The sequence below is a fragment of the Rhineura floridana genome, chromosome 22 (genome assembly GCF_030035675.1).
Source record: "Rhineura floridana isolate rRhiFlo1 chromosome 22, rRhiFlo1.hap2, whole genome shotgun sequence".
Classification (NCBI taxonomy): Eukaryota; Metazoa; Chordata; class Lepidosauria; order Squamata; family Rhineuridae; genus Rhineura; species Rhineura floridana.
The window spans coordinates 3,166,547-3,180,425 of NC_084501.1; the positions used below are offsets into that span (position 1 = coordinate 3,166,547).

A 13,879-nucleotide genomic window follows, 5' to 3' on the forward strand; every position below is an offset into this window, starting at 1 on the left:
AGTTGGGCCAATGGCCCAACCTGGCAGACGGTGGTTTCCCTGTTGCTAGGGAGGGGGCAGAGCTCTGTGGTAGGAGACAACTTGCATGCAGAAAGCGCCAGGCCCATATCCCCATCATCTCCAATTGAAATATGGGATTGGAGGTGGGGGACCTCTCCCTGCAGCCTTGGAGCTCAAATAGGCCACATTCCCTTCTAGGCAGCCTTCCCAGGGGCCACAAGCAATTGTGGAGCAATTAATGTTAATTTTACCTTTGTATAGTAGGCTATATAGTAGGGTGTATTTTATCACCCTATTTGTTTAATCTATACGCAGAACATATCATACGGAAAGTGGGATTGGACCAAGATGAAGGAGGTGTGAAAATTGGAGGAATATCAATAACTTAAGATATGGAGACGATACCATACTACTAGCAGAAACCAGTAATGATCTGAAACAAATGCTGATGAAAGTTAAAGAGGAAAGCACAAAAGCAGGACTACAGCTCAACGTCAAGAAGACTAAAGTAATGACAACAGAAGATTTATGTAACTTTACAGTTGACAATGAGGACTTTGAACTTGTCAAGGATTATCAATACCTCGGCACAGTCATTCACCAAAACGGAGACAATAGTCAAGAAATCAGGAGAAGGCTAGGACTGGGGAGGGCAGCTGTGAGAGAACTAGAAAAGGTCCTCACATGCAAAGATGTATCACTGAACACCAAAGTCAGGATCATTCAGACCATGGTATTCCCGATCTCTATGTATGGATGTGAAAGTTGGACAGCGAAAAAAGTGGATAAGAGAAAAATCAACTCATTTGAAATGTGGTGTTGGAGGAGAGCTTGCGCATACCATGGACTGCGAAAAAGACAAATAATTGGGTGTCAGAACAAATTAAACCAGAACTATCACTAGAAGCTAAAATGATTAAACTGAGGATATCTTACCTTGGACACATCATGAGAAGACATGATTCACTAGAAAAGACAATAATGATGCGACAAACAGCAGGGAGTAGAAAAAGAGGAAGGCCAAACAAGAGATGGATTGATTCCATAAAGGAAGCCACAGACCTGAACTTACAAGATCTGAGCAGGGTGGTTCATGACAGATGCTACTGGAGGTCGCTGATTCATAGGGTCGCCATAAGTCACGGTCAACTTGGAGGCACATAACAACAACAACAACAACATAGTAGGCTACTTTCTTCACACTCTCCTCCATCCAGAGAAGCAAGACATTATCAGAGTTGAAGGACACATTCTAGCCAGGCAAAAACACTCAAGGAAGGTACACAGGAGGGCTGGCAAGGGGTGTGGCCTGAGGGCCAGAAGGAGAGGACTTGAGGGCCACATTCAGCTCCTGGACCTAAGATCCCCCATCCCTGACTTGGAGGGTCTACCGGTCAGTGGCAGAGCTCATGCATTGGCAGGCAGAAGGTACCACCATCAGTCAAGGATCTCAGGATTAGGGATGGAAACATCCGCCAGTTTTGGTTCTCTCAGATTTTCATTTTCAAAATCTTCAATTCGGTTCTCCACGTTTCTGCAGCAATGTGCAATTTTTTTTAATTCCTCATGAAAATTCTCCAGCATTTTCGTGTGAATTTCATCTAACAGAAGGCAATGTTGACTAACGTACACATTTTTTGTAAAACATTTCTTGTCGTATAATGCATTTTTGCATATTATTTTCACTCATATATTCATTTTCATGCACACTTTCCTCTTCACACATGCATTTTTGTGAATATTGTTTGGCTGGTGAACTGCATTGCAAAATTCAAATAAGTGCAAATTTTGAAGGATGGCTGTGTTTGAGTTCTCATGTTGTTTTGGAAAGTGTGAATTCGGACTTCCCAGGAGGATCCCTCCGCCTGTGCAGCCCTGAGACGGGCTCCCGTCTTGGATGAAACTTTTTCAGTTTTAAATCCAGTCAGAAGGGTCTTTTTTGACTGGGGATAATTTCTTCCGGATAAGGAAGAATCGTGAGATTTCCCACACAGCTTTGTTGTGATTGTTGGAGACTGGATTTCGTCAGAATTGTCTGTGAAATAAGGTCTTCCAGCAGTTCGGACAGAGCGAGGATTTCTAGCTAAGCTCAGCCGAATAAGTGATCCGTTTTTTTTTCTTTAAAGAAAGACGGACTAACAGGCAAGCATTCTCCTGTCTACACTTTATTATTTTCTTATCTATACAGCTAAAGAGATTTGTCAAAGGAACAGCAATTAAGAAAACCTGGGTGAGCCAAAACTTCCCTTTCCTCACGGAACTAAGGGGGAAGAAAATAAACATAGCCTATCTTTTTTTTTATTGCAAAAAGCTGACATGGAAAATAGCATTATAAAGATTTCAGCGGATGAGGGGTTTCTGATTGGAAGAGAAAGGAAAAATCTTTTTGATTTATAAGACTTTTGTGTAACACATGTCTGGGACTATTTTTTCTGATCTACTTTTTTTTGACGAATCTGCTCTTTCCTTCTGCTACTAGTTATTTGGACGCTGTGAACTAAAGCTGTTTTTGCACTTCTGGGCATACAAGAGATAAGGACTGTCTAGAGTGTGACGTCAGTTGGTTTGAAAGATTAACTCCTTTGTAACTGGATAAAGAAATAAACTGTTCTTTGCTTGGGACATTGAAAATTGAAGGAGTTTTGTTCCTTTGGCTTTAAGAATGACAATTAAGAAGATCATGGATGTACAAGAAGGGACTTTATCTTTAGACATGTTTCAGAAAATAATGAATGGGATTAAGTCAATAAAACAAGAACTGAGAAATAATAGTCAAGCGTTGAGAATTGAATTTGACGAAATGAGACAGGAGCTGAAAGAAATTCAGGATTCTATGAGAAAGGAGAATAGATAGATCTGGAAAACCAAAAAAGGATGAAAGAGAAATTAAAGGCAAGGTTCAAACTATGGAGATTGGATTAAATATGGACATGGAAAAAGATTTGGATTTCCTGGCTGTGATGGATCCTGGAGATAAATATTACGGTTTGGAACTCAGCGCTGTCCGTGAAGGAATTGAAGAGATTGGAGATAAAGATATTATCGGTTCAAAAAAATTCCTGGACTGGAAGGATTTGATGGAACTTGAAATGGAGAAAGTTAACAGATTTAATCCCTGTTTTGTGTCAATGGAAAAATCTTCAAGAGATGTGCTAGTGTATCATGTAAAAAAGAGGAACAGAGATGCGGCTTTGCAACAATACTTCAGTGATATGTTCGGAATTGATGGCAAGAAAATATCTGTGATAAAGGAAATTCCTATCAGACTCTTATTATATGACTATGACAGCAAGATTATTGGGTGCGTAAAGATGGAAGATGGAACCAATATGGATAATGGAAGAAGAGCGATTTGAAATTACTGGACTTAGTAGACTTGATGAGTTGGATTAATTGACACGTTTATCTAGAAAAAAAATTGATGGACATATATCTCAAGGATTGGAAACTTCTCTTTGACTTTTTGTGGAAGAATAAAATGATATGATGTTAATGAGATTTGAAACCAATTAAGATAACCGCTGAAGGAAGGTGATTTTATAATCTATTAAGAGACAGGCTTGTTATATATTATAGATTTATAGCTGAACTATGACAAATCGGAAGTCAATATTTTTATATTTTTTTTCTTTTCTTGTTGTGTTAGTTATTGATTTGTGTTTTTTCTTTTTGTATTGTTTTGGTTTTGAAAATTTGAATAAAAATTAATTGAAAAAAAAAAGGAAAGTGTGAATTCGATAAATTCAGCTTGAAATGTGAACCTAATTGAAATTCTCGCTCATCCCTAGGCAGCACAGCTGGGAAAGATCCTTGCTTGAGAGGAGTCAGAAAGAACTGCTCTTGGCAGCTGGAGCAGACCATTCTTGGCTAGATGAACCACTCGCCTGCCTCCATATCATGCAGCTTCATACATCCTTTCCTTTTCCTGAGTGTGTCCCCTGTGAACCATAAGCCTCAAGGACGGAACAGAGATGGAACACAACATTTTTGGTTCAATGAGGACAATCTGAAAGCATCCATGCTATTATCAGTACAAATCTCTCTATTTCTCACCTGGGTGAACTTTGGGGGGGGGGGACCTGTTCAGCTTAAACTGAGAAAAGCTGGCTAAAAGGTATCATGAAGAGAAGGTCACACAGATGATGCATAACCCGCAAGAATTTTAATGACAACAAGCTTATGGAGGAAAATACTGTGCAGCGGACTGCTGCTTGCAACGTAGAACTAGAACGGAAAACCGAGGGCCTGAGTGCAAGTGCAGCATTTCGTGGTATGGCAAACTGGGAGGGCCAATACAATGCACTGGCTAGAGAGGGCACAACTGGCTAGCACTCACGTCATCAACAACACAAGTCAGAAGTGTGTAGATTTATCTTATCTGTTATTTAAATCTTAGCATTTCTGTGGCATTTTTCTTCCTCAAGTCCCCCAAAGTGGCTCACAGAATAAATTCTCTCTCTCTCTCACACACACTCACACTCACACTCACACACTCACACACAGAGAGAGAGAGAGAGAGAGAGAGAGAGAGAGAGAGAGAGAGAGAGAGCAATGAAAGTCATAAAATAAACCTCAGCAGGAACCATCTTTCACAAGCAGAAACTAATAAATTGTAAAAAGCCCATTTACAAAATACCAGAAAACAAAGAGGGAAAGGCCTTGGTTCCAAGGGAGTTCCAGAGCCAAGGCACCACCACAGAGAAGGCTCTGTTGCTCAGACTGACCAAGCTAACATGAGATGGTACTGGCACGTGGGATGGAATCTCCTCTGGAGAACTTAATGGGAAGGAAGAATCATGTGGGATTTCTAAGGTTAGAGTGAAACAAAAACCATCCTAAGGGTCATTTTGGCTACTGTTTTGGGTTCAATGGGGGGGGGATGTTTCAGCCTCCAGCCCTCCACAAAATTGCATGCCAATTGGAGGAACCACTGATTTGGGGGTGGTTCAATAAAACCCTATATGGGAGAAAGCATTCCTTTAAAAATGCTGGAACCAAAACATTTAGAAAATAATTTTGCCTGTCTTATCCTGAATGAACTTTAAACTGTATGCTCCTTGCGAGAGGGACCTCTTTTTTGTTTGTTTACGTTTTGACATCATAGGTGCAATGATAGCGCAAAATATGAACAGTCAGTCAGTAAATAAACAAACTACTTGGGTGGGTAGAAACTTGTTTCTACACATAGAACAGGGTCTCCACAGACCTTCTGCTGGATTCTTGTCTGCTTTGCATCTCCTAAGCTTAAGGCAATGTTGTTGGGAATGTGTGTGCTGAGGGGGTGAGATTTCTTTGGTCAAGAAGAAAAACAATTTGATGCTTGCAGCTGCTAAAACAGCCTCCCTCCCTCTGACATGGTAGAGCTCCTGATCAGCCAGATTTTCAATCCAACTTTCACAAAGTTCCCAACAAATTTGGTCTGTTTCGGGTTAGCGGCAGCATCCCACATCCGCTCAGCGAACGTACTCTGGAGGGAAGGGCAAGCCAGAAGCGAACGTGGGCTGGTTTTTGAATTTTCAGGGAACAGTTTATGTTGCCCCACAAAAATACCCATCTGGCTGGCTCAAAAAGCCTTCTCTGTTCAAATTCCTCTTCTGGCAGATAGTTGTTGCAAAGGATTCAGCTGAGCCTTTTGGCTCTGCCTGGGAATTTGTCCTCAGACCCCAGCTCTGGTACATTTGAAGTAATAGTAAAGATGGCAGCAAGATTTATTCTAATGTGTGAGACAAAAAGAAGAGGCAAGCTCTGGTACCGAGTAAAATTTATTGTAGTGCTCTACGCGTTTTGGAAATACTTTCCTTCTTCAGGAGCTAAAAACATTCAGACAAACTCAAATTAATGTTGTGGAGACAACACTATGGTCTTAAACACAGCAGAGTATTTTTAGAGACTGCATTCTATATAAATCACTTAAAAAACATTTTATTTTTTTTTCATTATATCCCTGATCATTAACATCAGACCGGCATCTTATAAAACCATACTATATGGCTCAAATTGAACAAAATCTTGTAATAGCCATTACAAAGCAGCTTAAACATAAAACTCTCTCATTCCCCCAGAAAAACACAAAGACATTGCCCTGTACTGACCTGTGGAGCTATATCTCCTTAGCTATGTCAAAGCAGTGCAAATTCTTTATCCAAACCCCACACTGAATGCAAACCAAACTTAAAGCCTGCTACTATCCATACTATATAAATCAGCCCAGCCGCACAATCACTGCATTTGTGAATTTTACTGATCCAGCTGGTACTTACAGTGACTGACTAGCATATATAGTTGTTACAGACAGTAAACCAGGTTTCATGTAGAACACTTGCTTCTTATTTTATTTAAGCTCAGAAAAATCCAGATCCTCATTTAACCCTAGAGGTCCCAGACTTTTCAGAGAAATGATCCAGAATAACTCTCTTGCTGAGTAATCTGTCATTACCCACAACTCTTTCAATGGCCCCAAAAGTTCTCTCATTTGGCTTATGTAGTTTCTCAACAAAGTGTCTGACCAACGGAGCACCCATTCTTTGGTGTCTTAAATTGCAAAGATGTCCCCCAATTCTGAGTTTTAATGGTCTTGATGTCTTCCCAACATAAATCCGATTACAGGGACAAGAATTCAGATAAAATGACTTTTACAGAATTACAGGTAAAAAAATCTTCGATTTGAATATGCTTTCTAGTGTTGGGATTGACAAAAAAAGATTTTTTTCTTTTGATTTTTTAAAAAAGTTTATTCAAAATAAAAAAAAATTGTCAATCCCAACACTTGGAAAGCATATTCAAATCCAAGATTTTTTTACCTGTACCTCTCACTCTGTAGCTCCTCCTGGTATGGTCCAGGCAGAGGGGCGGGGCAAGACAGGTGGGAAAGCGTGCCCCTTGGTGGTCCCAGCACAGTCCCATCCCAGCAGCAGTAACAGGCAAGGGGGAAAGTTAGCAGAAACACTCAGAAAGACCAACAGAGTAGGGCCTCTGCCTTCAGTACTGGGAAACCAGTTGCTGGGAATCACAAGTGGAGAGAGTGCTCTTGCGCACAACAGGTCCTGCTTGTGAGCTTCCCTTTGGGGTCTCTGGCTGGCCACTTCGTGAACAGCATGCTGGACTAGATGGCCCCCTTTGGCCTGAGCCAGCAGGCTGTTCTGTGTTCTTACTGACCAATTTGACCTTAGCTGGTTATATTGGAAACCTGGGCTTAGCTAATGTAAAAATGGAAATGGCCTGCCTTCAAGTCGATCTCGACTTATGGGAGACCCTATGAATAGGGTTTTCATGTTAAGCAGTATTCAGAACAGGTTTACCATTGCCTCCCTCTGAGGCTGAGAGGCAGTGACCGGCCCAAGGTCACCCAGGCAGCTTCATGGCTGTGTGGGGATTCGAACCCTGGTCTCCCAGGTTGTAGTCCAACACTCTAACCACTACACCACACATCATACAAACAATATAAGGTGGTCGTATACGGTATGAAAATGAGGATTACAACTATATATGAAAGGAGTCAAAAAGGTTTTGTCAGAAACAGCTGGCATTTCATTTTTCAGCAAGAAAATGGGCGAGCGGGGGCACGGTAACTTCAAAGTCACCACCAGTGTCTGAGACAATAATTTCCCAAAATAGATCAGCAGCAGCTGGCCCTCCCAATGGCAGCTCAGACTCAAGACTGGCAAAGCGTTTCCTGGCCTGCAAGAGGATGTGTAAGGAAAGGGTGTCGCCCTCCATGCCTCTCGCACAATAACACCTCTGTCTGTCCATGTCCCAGATTCCAAATGCCAAAGGAAAACAAGCGAAGCAAGGGTGGACGTGTGGAGACTGAAATTTATATATATATATATCTCATATCATAAATAGTGGTTTCTTATTTCTGTAGCATTCTACAAACGTCTACACAAACTCAAAAGCAAACCCTGCCAAATTTTTCATGCAGTTCAGCCTTTTACAACCTGGTGCCTCCAGATGTTTTGGACTCTTTGGTGGCTGGGGCTGATGGGAGTGGTTGTCCAAATATCTGGAGGGCACCAGATTGGAGGTTGGTGTAGTTCAGCTGAACTTGGTAATCAGGGAGAAAATACACAAGTCTGGAATCTAAGTGTGGGACAATAAATAGACTCCCCTACATGCAAGGCTGGACAGAGATATTTTTGTTTCCTTAAGCAAATATGTACTATGAGAATTGGCTTCCAGTGCAACCACTGATGGTAGCAGGATGCACATGTTAATAAATCTTGTATATTGATCTTGGTCCTTTAGATCAGAGACGAAGGGTAGAAGATATGGTAGATCTGAGTCTACTGGTAGCTCACTGAGTGAGATGCAGTAGATCATAAAGGACTTTTGACTCCCAATCGTTTTAACAAAAGCAGCAGGAAAGTGACTCTCCCTCCTAAATTATGCTGCTGAAATGAAGAAAGTTTGTGGTAACCAGGAGTGGATTTTTGTGTGAGAGGACTGTGAGATCCATTCAGTTCTGGATACTCAAAGCAAATTCATGGGGTCATAATTCTCCAATTCTATGGGCTCTTCTAGATTACTATTGAGCATTCATCCTGATTGACATTGGGTATTTCTTTTTTTTTAAGAGTGAAGAAATATTTATTGTTGAAAGCCATAGGCCACCACAATTAAACAAATATAAGAAAATACAAAATACATATTTAAAAATAGATCATATTACAATAAAACAGAATTCTTCAGCATAAAATGGAAGAGCAGCAGAACAATTCAAGTAACATTTCCTCTCCTGGAAAATACCTTAACCCACCCCATATCTAAATACATAGATGCTACAATCAGAATGGTGCATGGTAATTTCATGAGCATTCATTTTGATTTGTTTGTAGGGAGATTAGATGACACTGTGTCAAGAAGCAAGTGCATTATCCCATACTTTACAATGCATTCTCCTGTGACTTTTTATGGCAAAAAGTCTGATCTTTCAGGGGAAGCAGGTTTGTTGTGCAAGAGCTCCCAATCAACTATAAATGCGCAACCTCAGTTTGCTGGTATGTGACTGAATCCCACCAGAGTTTGGAAGCACACTAAGGGCTTATCCACATGGGAACATTTTTTTGTAGCAAGTACACTGCTTTAACCATTGTAATAGTTTTGCAAGGTCCACACTTCGTGCTCAATGGTGGCTTCAAATCTGTTGTTTTCCATTCACACAAGTAGGTGTTCCTCTGGGAAAGATTAGTGTCACTGTTTCCTTGTGGCCCCACCCTCTATTTTTACATTTTTACTCCCTCCAGTTGCTCAGTTACTGAGCATGTGCAAATATTTTTGACCTGCACAGTATTTCCACTCCCTCCTGCCCCCACTGCTTCCTGAAGTTTGGTGGTTGAAAAGAAGTGGGGTCATCTGCTCCCTCTTTCTCTGCTGCCCCTTCCTTTTTCTGAGTTAATTTTTTCCTCCTGGAAAACCAAATCAACATAATATGGATATTTTAAATAAAATATCAGTATTTTTCTCTCAAAATATTGATATTAATATCAATATTTTTGAGGTGACTTAAAAAAAACCCACTTTAGATTTTTTTGGGGGGGGAATTGGAAACCAGGCACAGAGAAATGTTACTTCAAAATTCTCTCCACAAAGATAGAGAATATGAGAAATAATTATAAAATCCAACGGCAATTGCCATCGCTAGTTACAAGGATTGAAGGAAGTTTACTTGGGGAGGAAGAGAGGAAAGAAGGGAGGGCTGCAGCAAACAGTGAAGGGGGAAGGACAGAGCAGTCGAAAGTTGTTAGAAAAACCACCAGAAATAAAATGGAATTCATGGGAGAGTTAGTGGGCGGAGAATGGGGAATAGCAGGAAGTGACGATTCACCCGCCCACTAAAAAACATCAAAGAAAACCATCTGCAAAGACGTGTGGAGCAGAGCAGAGCCGTATTCTAAACTTTTTGTATTATCAGAACTTTGGGTTAGTATGGATTTACAGGGGGAAAACTGTGTAATAGCTTCTGTTTGCCTGTAACATCATGTGAACCATGAGAGTTAAAAGGAGGTGTGAGTAGCACCCAACACACACTAAACCACCATGTAGATGAGCCCTTAGTGTATGTCTTTTGCATCAGGCTGGGGACCTTGGGGTTCTAGTAAAGAAACAAAGGTGATCTGCTATCTGCTCACTCCTGCTGTGGAGTCCCACTCTTCTCCCAGTAGCCACAACCATTTAGTAGCGCACCCTCCCACATCTGGCCACTGCCTGTTCTTTAAACAAATAGCTAATAATATTCGTTCATATGATCTAATAAAGAAAAAATATCCGGGTAGAGAGGAGGCTGACCCTCGAAGTGAGTGGGCAAGGCATTGTGAGTTGAGTGAGTGTCTCTAAGACATGTGGCATTCCTCACATCCCTTAGACCAGGCGTGGAGGACCTTTGGCCCTCCAAACAACTCCCATAAGCCCCAGAAACCATGTCCAATTGCCAGGGATAATGGGAACTGCCATTCAGCAACATCTGGATAGCCAAAGGTTCCCCACTCCTGCCTTGATAGGATATCAGTTTCAGTGCACACAAATAACATAGATGATCTGGGAGAGAGGGAGAGAGAGAGAGAGAGAGAGAGAGAGAATATTCTACAAATGTAAGCAGTGCCCTGCTGGATCAGACCATGGGTCCTCCTAGTCCAACACCTTGTTTCTGATCATCAGGGGGGCCCTGTCGTTGGTCAAAGTGGCCTCCTGCAGCAGATGCTAGGATGGCAGCCCCCCCATTCCCCCTGCCTGTTCCCTCCAAGCTAGGCTGCTGCCTTCAGGTGCAGTGAAGGAGGGTGCTGTCCCATCATCCATGCTAAAGTAAGATGCAACTGCCGATCCAGTCAGCTTCTAGGAACATAGGAAGCCATCTTATACTAGGGATGGGATCCATTGGCTGGTGCTGGTCTGAAAGCTTTCCATCAACCTAGCAGTCTGGTGCTGTCTGAGTTCGTTCTTTGTCTGCAAGCTGCTGCTTTTACGGATCTGGGGGTTTTCCCCTCAGAAAAATATTAATATTAATATTCAGTGTAACAATTGATGAAATATTGATAAAATATTGATATTAATATCAATGTTTCAGACACTTTAAAAAAATCCATTTCCAAAAAGAGTAGTGGAAAATGGACTGGATAAGAGCTAATAAACTGAAACTCAATCCAGACAAGACTGAGACACTGTTGGTGAGCTCTTTCCCTGCCCAGATGGTGGATGCTTATCCTGTTCTAGATGGGGTTACACTCCCCTTGAAGGAACAGGTTCGTAGTTTGGGGGTCCTTTTTGACCCTTCCTTGTCGCTTGAGGCTCAAGTGGCCTCGGTGGCATGGAATGCGTTTTACCATCTTCGCCTAGTAGCCCAACTACGCCCCTATCTGGACAGTGACGATCTCGCCTCAGTTGTTCACGCTCTGGTAACTTCTAGATTGGATTACTGTAATGCGCTCTACGTAGGGCTGCCCTTGAAGACTGTTCGGAAACTTCAGCTAGTGCAAAACGCAGCAGCCAGGTTGTTAACGAGGACCCATCGGTCCGCGCATATAACACCTGTCCTGGCCCATTTGCACTGGCTACCTATCTGTTTCCGAGCCAGATTCAAGGTGCTGGTTTTGACCTATAAAGCCTTACACGGTGTGGGACCGCAATACCTTGTGGAACGCCTCTCCCGCTATGAGCCTACCCATTCACTTCGTTCAGTATCTAAGGCCTTCCTCCAGGTACCAACTTATCAAGATGCCCAGAGGATTGTTATTAGATCTAGGGCCTTTTCTGTGGTGGCCCCCAAACTGTGGAACAGCCTACCTGAGGAGATACACCTGGTGCCTACGGTACTTTCTTTTAGGCGCCAGGTTAAGACCTGGCTATACTCCCAGGCATTTTAATGTTCAATGTTTCATGTTTAACGTTTTTAGTTTAACTTGCTACTATTTGTTACTGATTTTATTGTAATATTGTATTTTAATCCTGTTTTGTACACCCCCCAGAGAGCTACTAGCTATGGGCGGTTTATAAATGAAATAAATAAATACATACATACATACATACATACATACATAAAAATCTGATCCACAACAATAGCGAATAAGCAAGTTGATGGAGAATTCAGTACCAAATCCTAATTGGGCGGAATTCTACCACATCCCTACCTTACTTCGAGTCAGATCGTGGGTCCATTCAGCTGTTGTCAAAACTGACTGCGAACAACTCTCTAGGATTTCATGTTTCTCCCCGTCCTACCTGGAGATGCTGGGGACTGAATCAGAATCATAGGATTGTAGGGTTGGAAGGGGCCTCTAAGGCCATCGAGTCCAACCCCCTGCTCAGTGCAGGACCTTCTGAGGGCAAAGTACAGTAGGGCCCCACTCATACGGCAGGTTACATTTTGGACCCCGCTGTAAAGCGAAAACCGCTCTAAAGCGGAACTCATTGAATAGAATGGCGCGCGATGCCTGAAAACTGCCATAAAAGTGGAGCAAGCGCTGTATGAGTGGGGCTTGCGTCTAATTGAGACCGCTGTATTAGCGAATCACTGTAAAGCGAAGCGCCGTAAAGTGGGGCCCTACTGTATGTCTCTACTATAGCCCTTCCCCCTTAAAATAAACTAAGGTTCTAGTCCACATGGTTCTGAATAAAAGGTTGTTTTAAATAGGGAAGTGTGTTCTGAAAGTACTTAGCTATTATGGTTAGTAGCTGCTGTGGCCTGGCCACCATGAATTAATCTAGTGCTTCCCACAGCCTGTCTCTCTGTCTGTGGCTTGCCTGGTGCCTCCAGGATGCTCACAATCTATCAATCTATCAATCTATCTATCTATCTATCTATCTATCTATCTATCTATCTATCTATCTATCTATCTATCTATCTATCTATCTATCTATCTGTCTGTCTGTCTGTCTGTCTGTCTGTCTGTCTGTCATCTATTTATTTATTTATTTATTAATTATTATTATTATTTGATCTATATCCCACCCTTCCTCCCAGCAGGAGCCCAAGCTAGTCAGGAAGGCAAACAGCCTTCTGCCACTGTTAATTTCCAGAGACTGATATTCAAAGCTCAACTGCCTCTCAAGGCAATTCCTCCATCAAGAATTGGCCTTATTCCCTATTTATCATGGTGGCTGTATGTGTGTGTGTGCGTGTGCGCACGCACACACATTTCTTTTCCACTGAGTAGAATTCTGTAAGATTTATGTGTTGTTGACTTTTTGCCAATATCAAATACATTTTAAAAACCAGGGTCTCTTTCTCCTCATAAATCCCAAACAGTTGGGAAAAATTCTCTCCGAAGCTGAAAGAAGCAGTGAGATTGTTACTAAGTATAAAACCTCCATCCCCTTCTCACTTCCCAGAGGTCTCACATGGGCAGTCAAAACTGCTTATTTTCCCTGCGGCGGGCAAACCAACTGCCAGCACAAGCACAGAAAACCTGGCAAAGTTCTGCCCACAAGCGTATTTTCAGAAACACCAATTAAAGGGGGCGGACCCAAACCAATCTGCCTTGCCTTTGTCTTGGAACATGGAAAGAATCCTTACACTAGAAATGGGGAGAAAATCTTATTCAGTTCACATTTAAAGCTGAACCTATGAAATTTGCATTTTCCATAGTATCCTAGTGTTGGAAGGGGCCTGTAAGGCCATCAAGTCCAACCCCCTGCTCAATGCAGGAATCCAAATTAAAACACCCGACAGGTGGCTGTCCAGCTGCCTCTTGAAGGCCTCCAGTGTCAGAGAGCCCACCACCTACCTAGGTAATTGGTTCCATTGTCTCTAACAGTTAAGAAGATTTTCCTGATGTTCAGTTGAAATCTGGCATCCTGAAACTTGAGTCCATTATTCAGGATCCTGTGCTCTGGGATGATCAGGAAGAGATGCTGGCCCTCCTCTAAGTGACAACCTTTCAAGTATTTG

At 42.1% G+C, this 13,879-nt stretch overlaps 1 protein-coding gene across 2 annotated transcripts in view; it reads right to left on the reverse strand.

Annotated features, from left to right (window-relative positions):
* The window catches only part of ITGA10 (integrin subunit alpha 10), a 92,134-nt gene extending 85,952 nt beyond the window's left edge, over positions 1–6,182 (reverse strand). The window contains exon 1 of one of the 2 annotated variants that reach the window (XM_061606891.1): positions 6,093–6,182. The gene's annotated coding sequence lies outside the window, so the exon portion shown is untranslated. The remainder of the gene's footprint in view (positions 1–6,092) is intronic. The other variant, XM_061606892.1, reaches the window with a different exon arrangement.
* Positions 6,183–13,879: the final 7,697 nt, after the last annotated feature.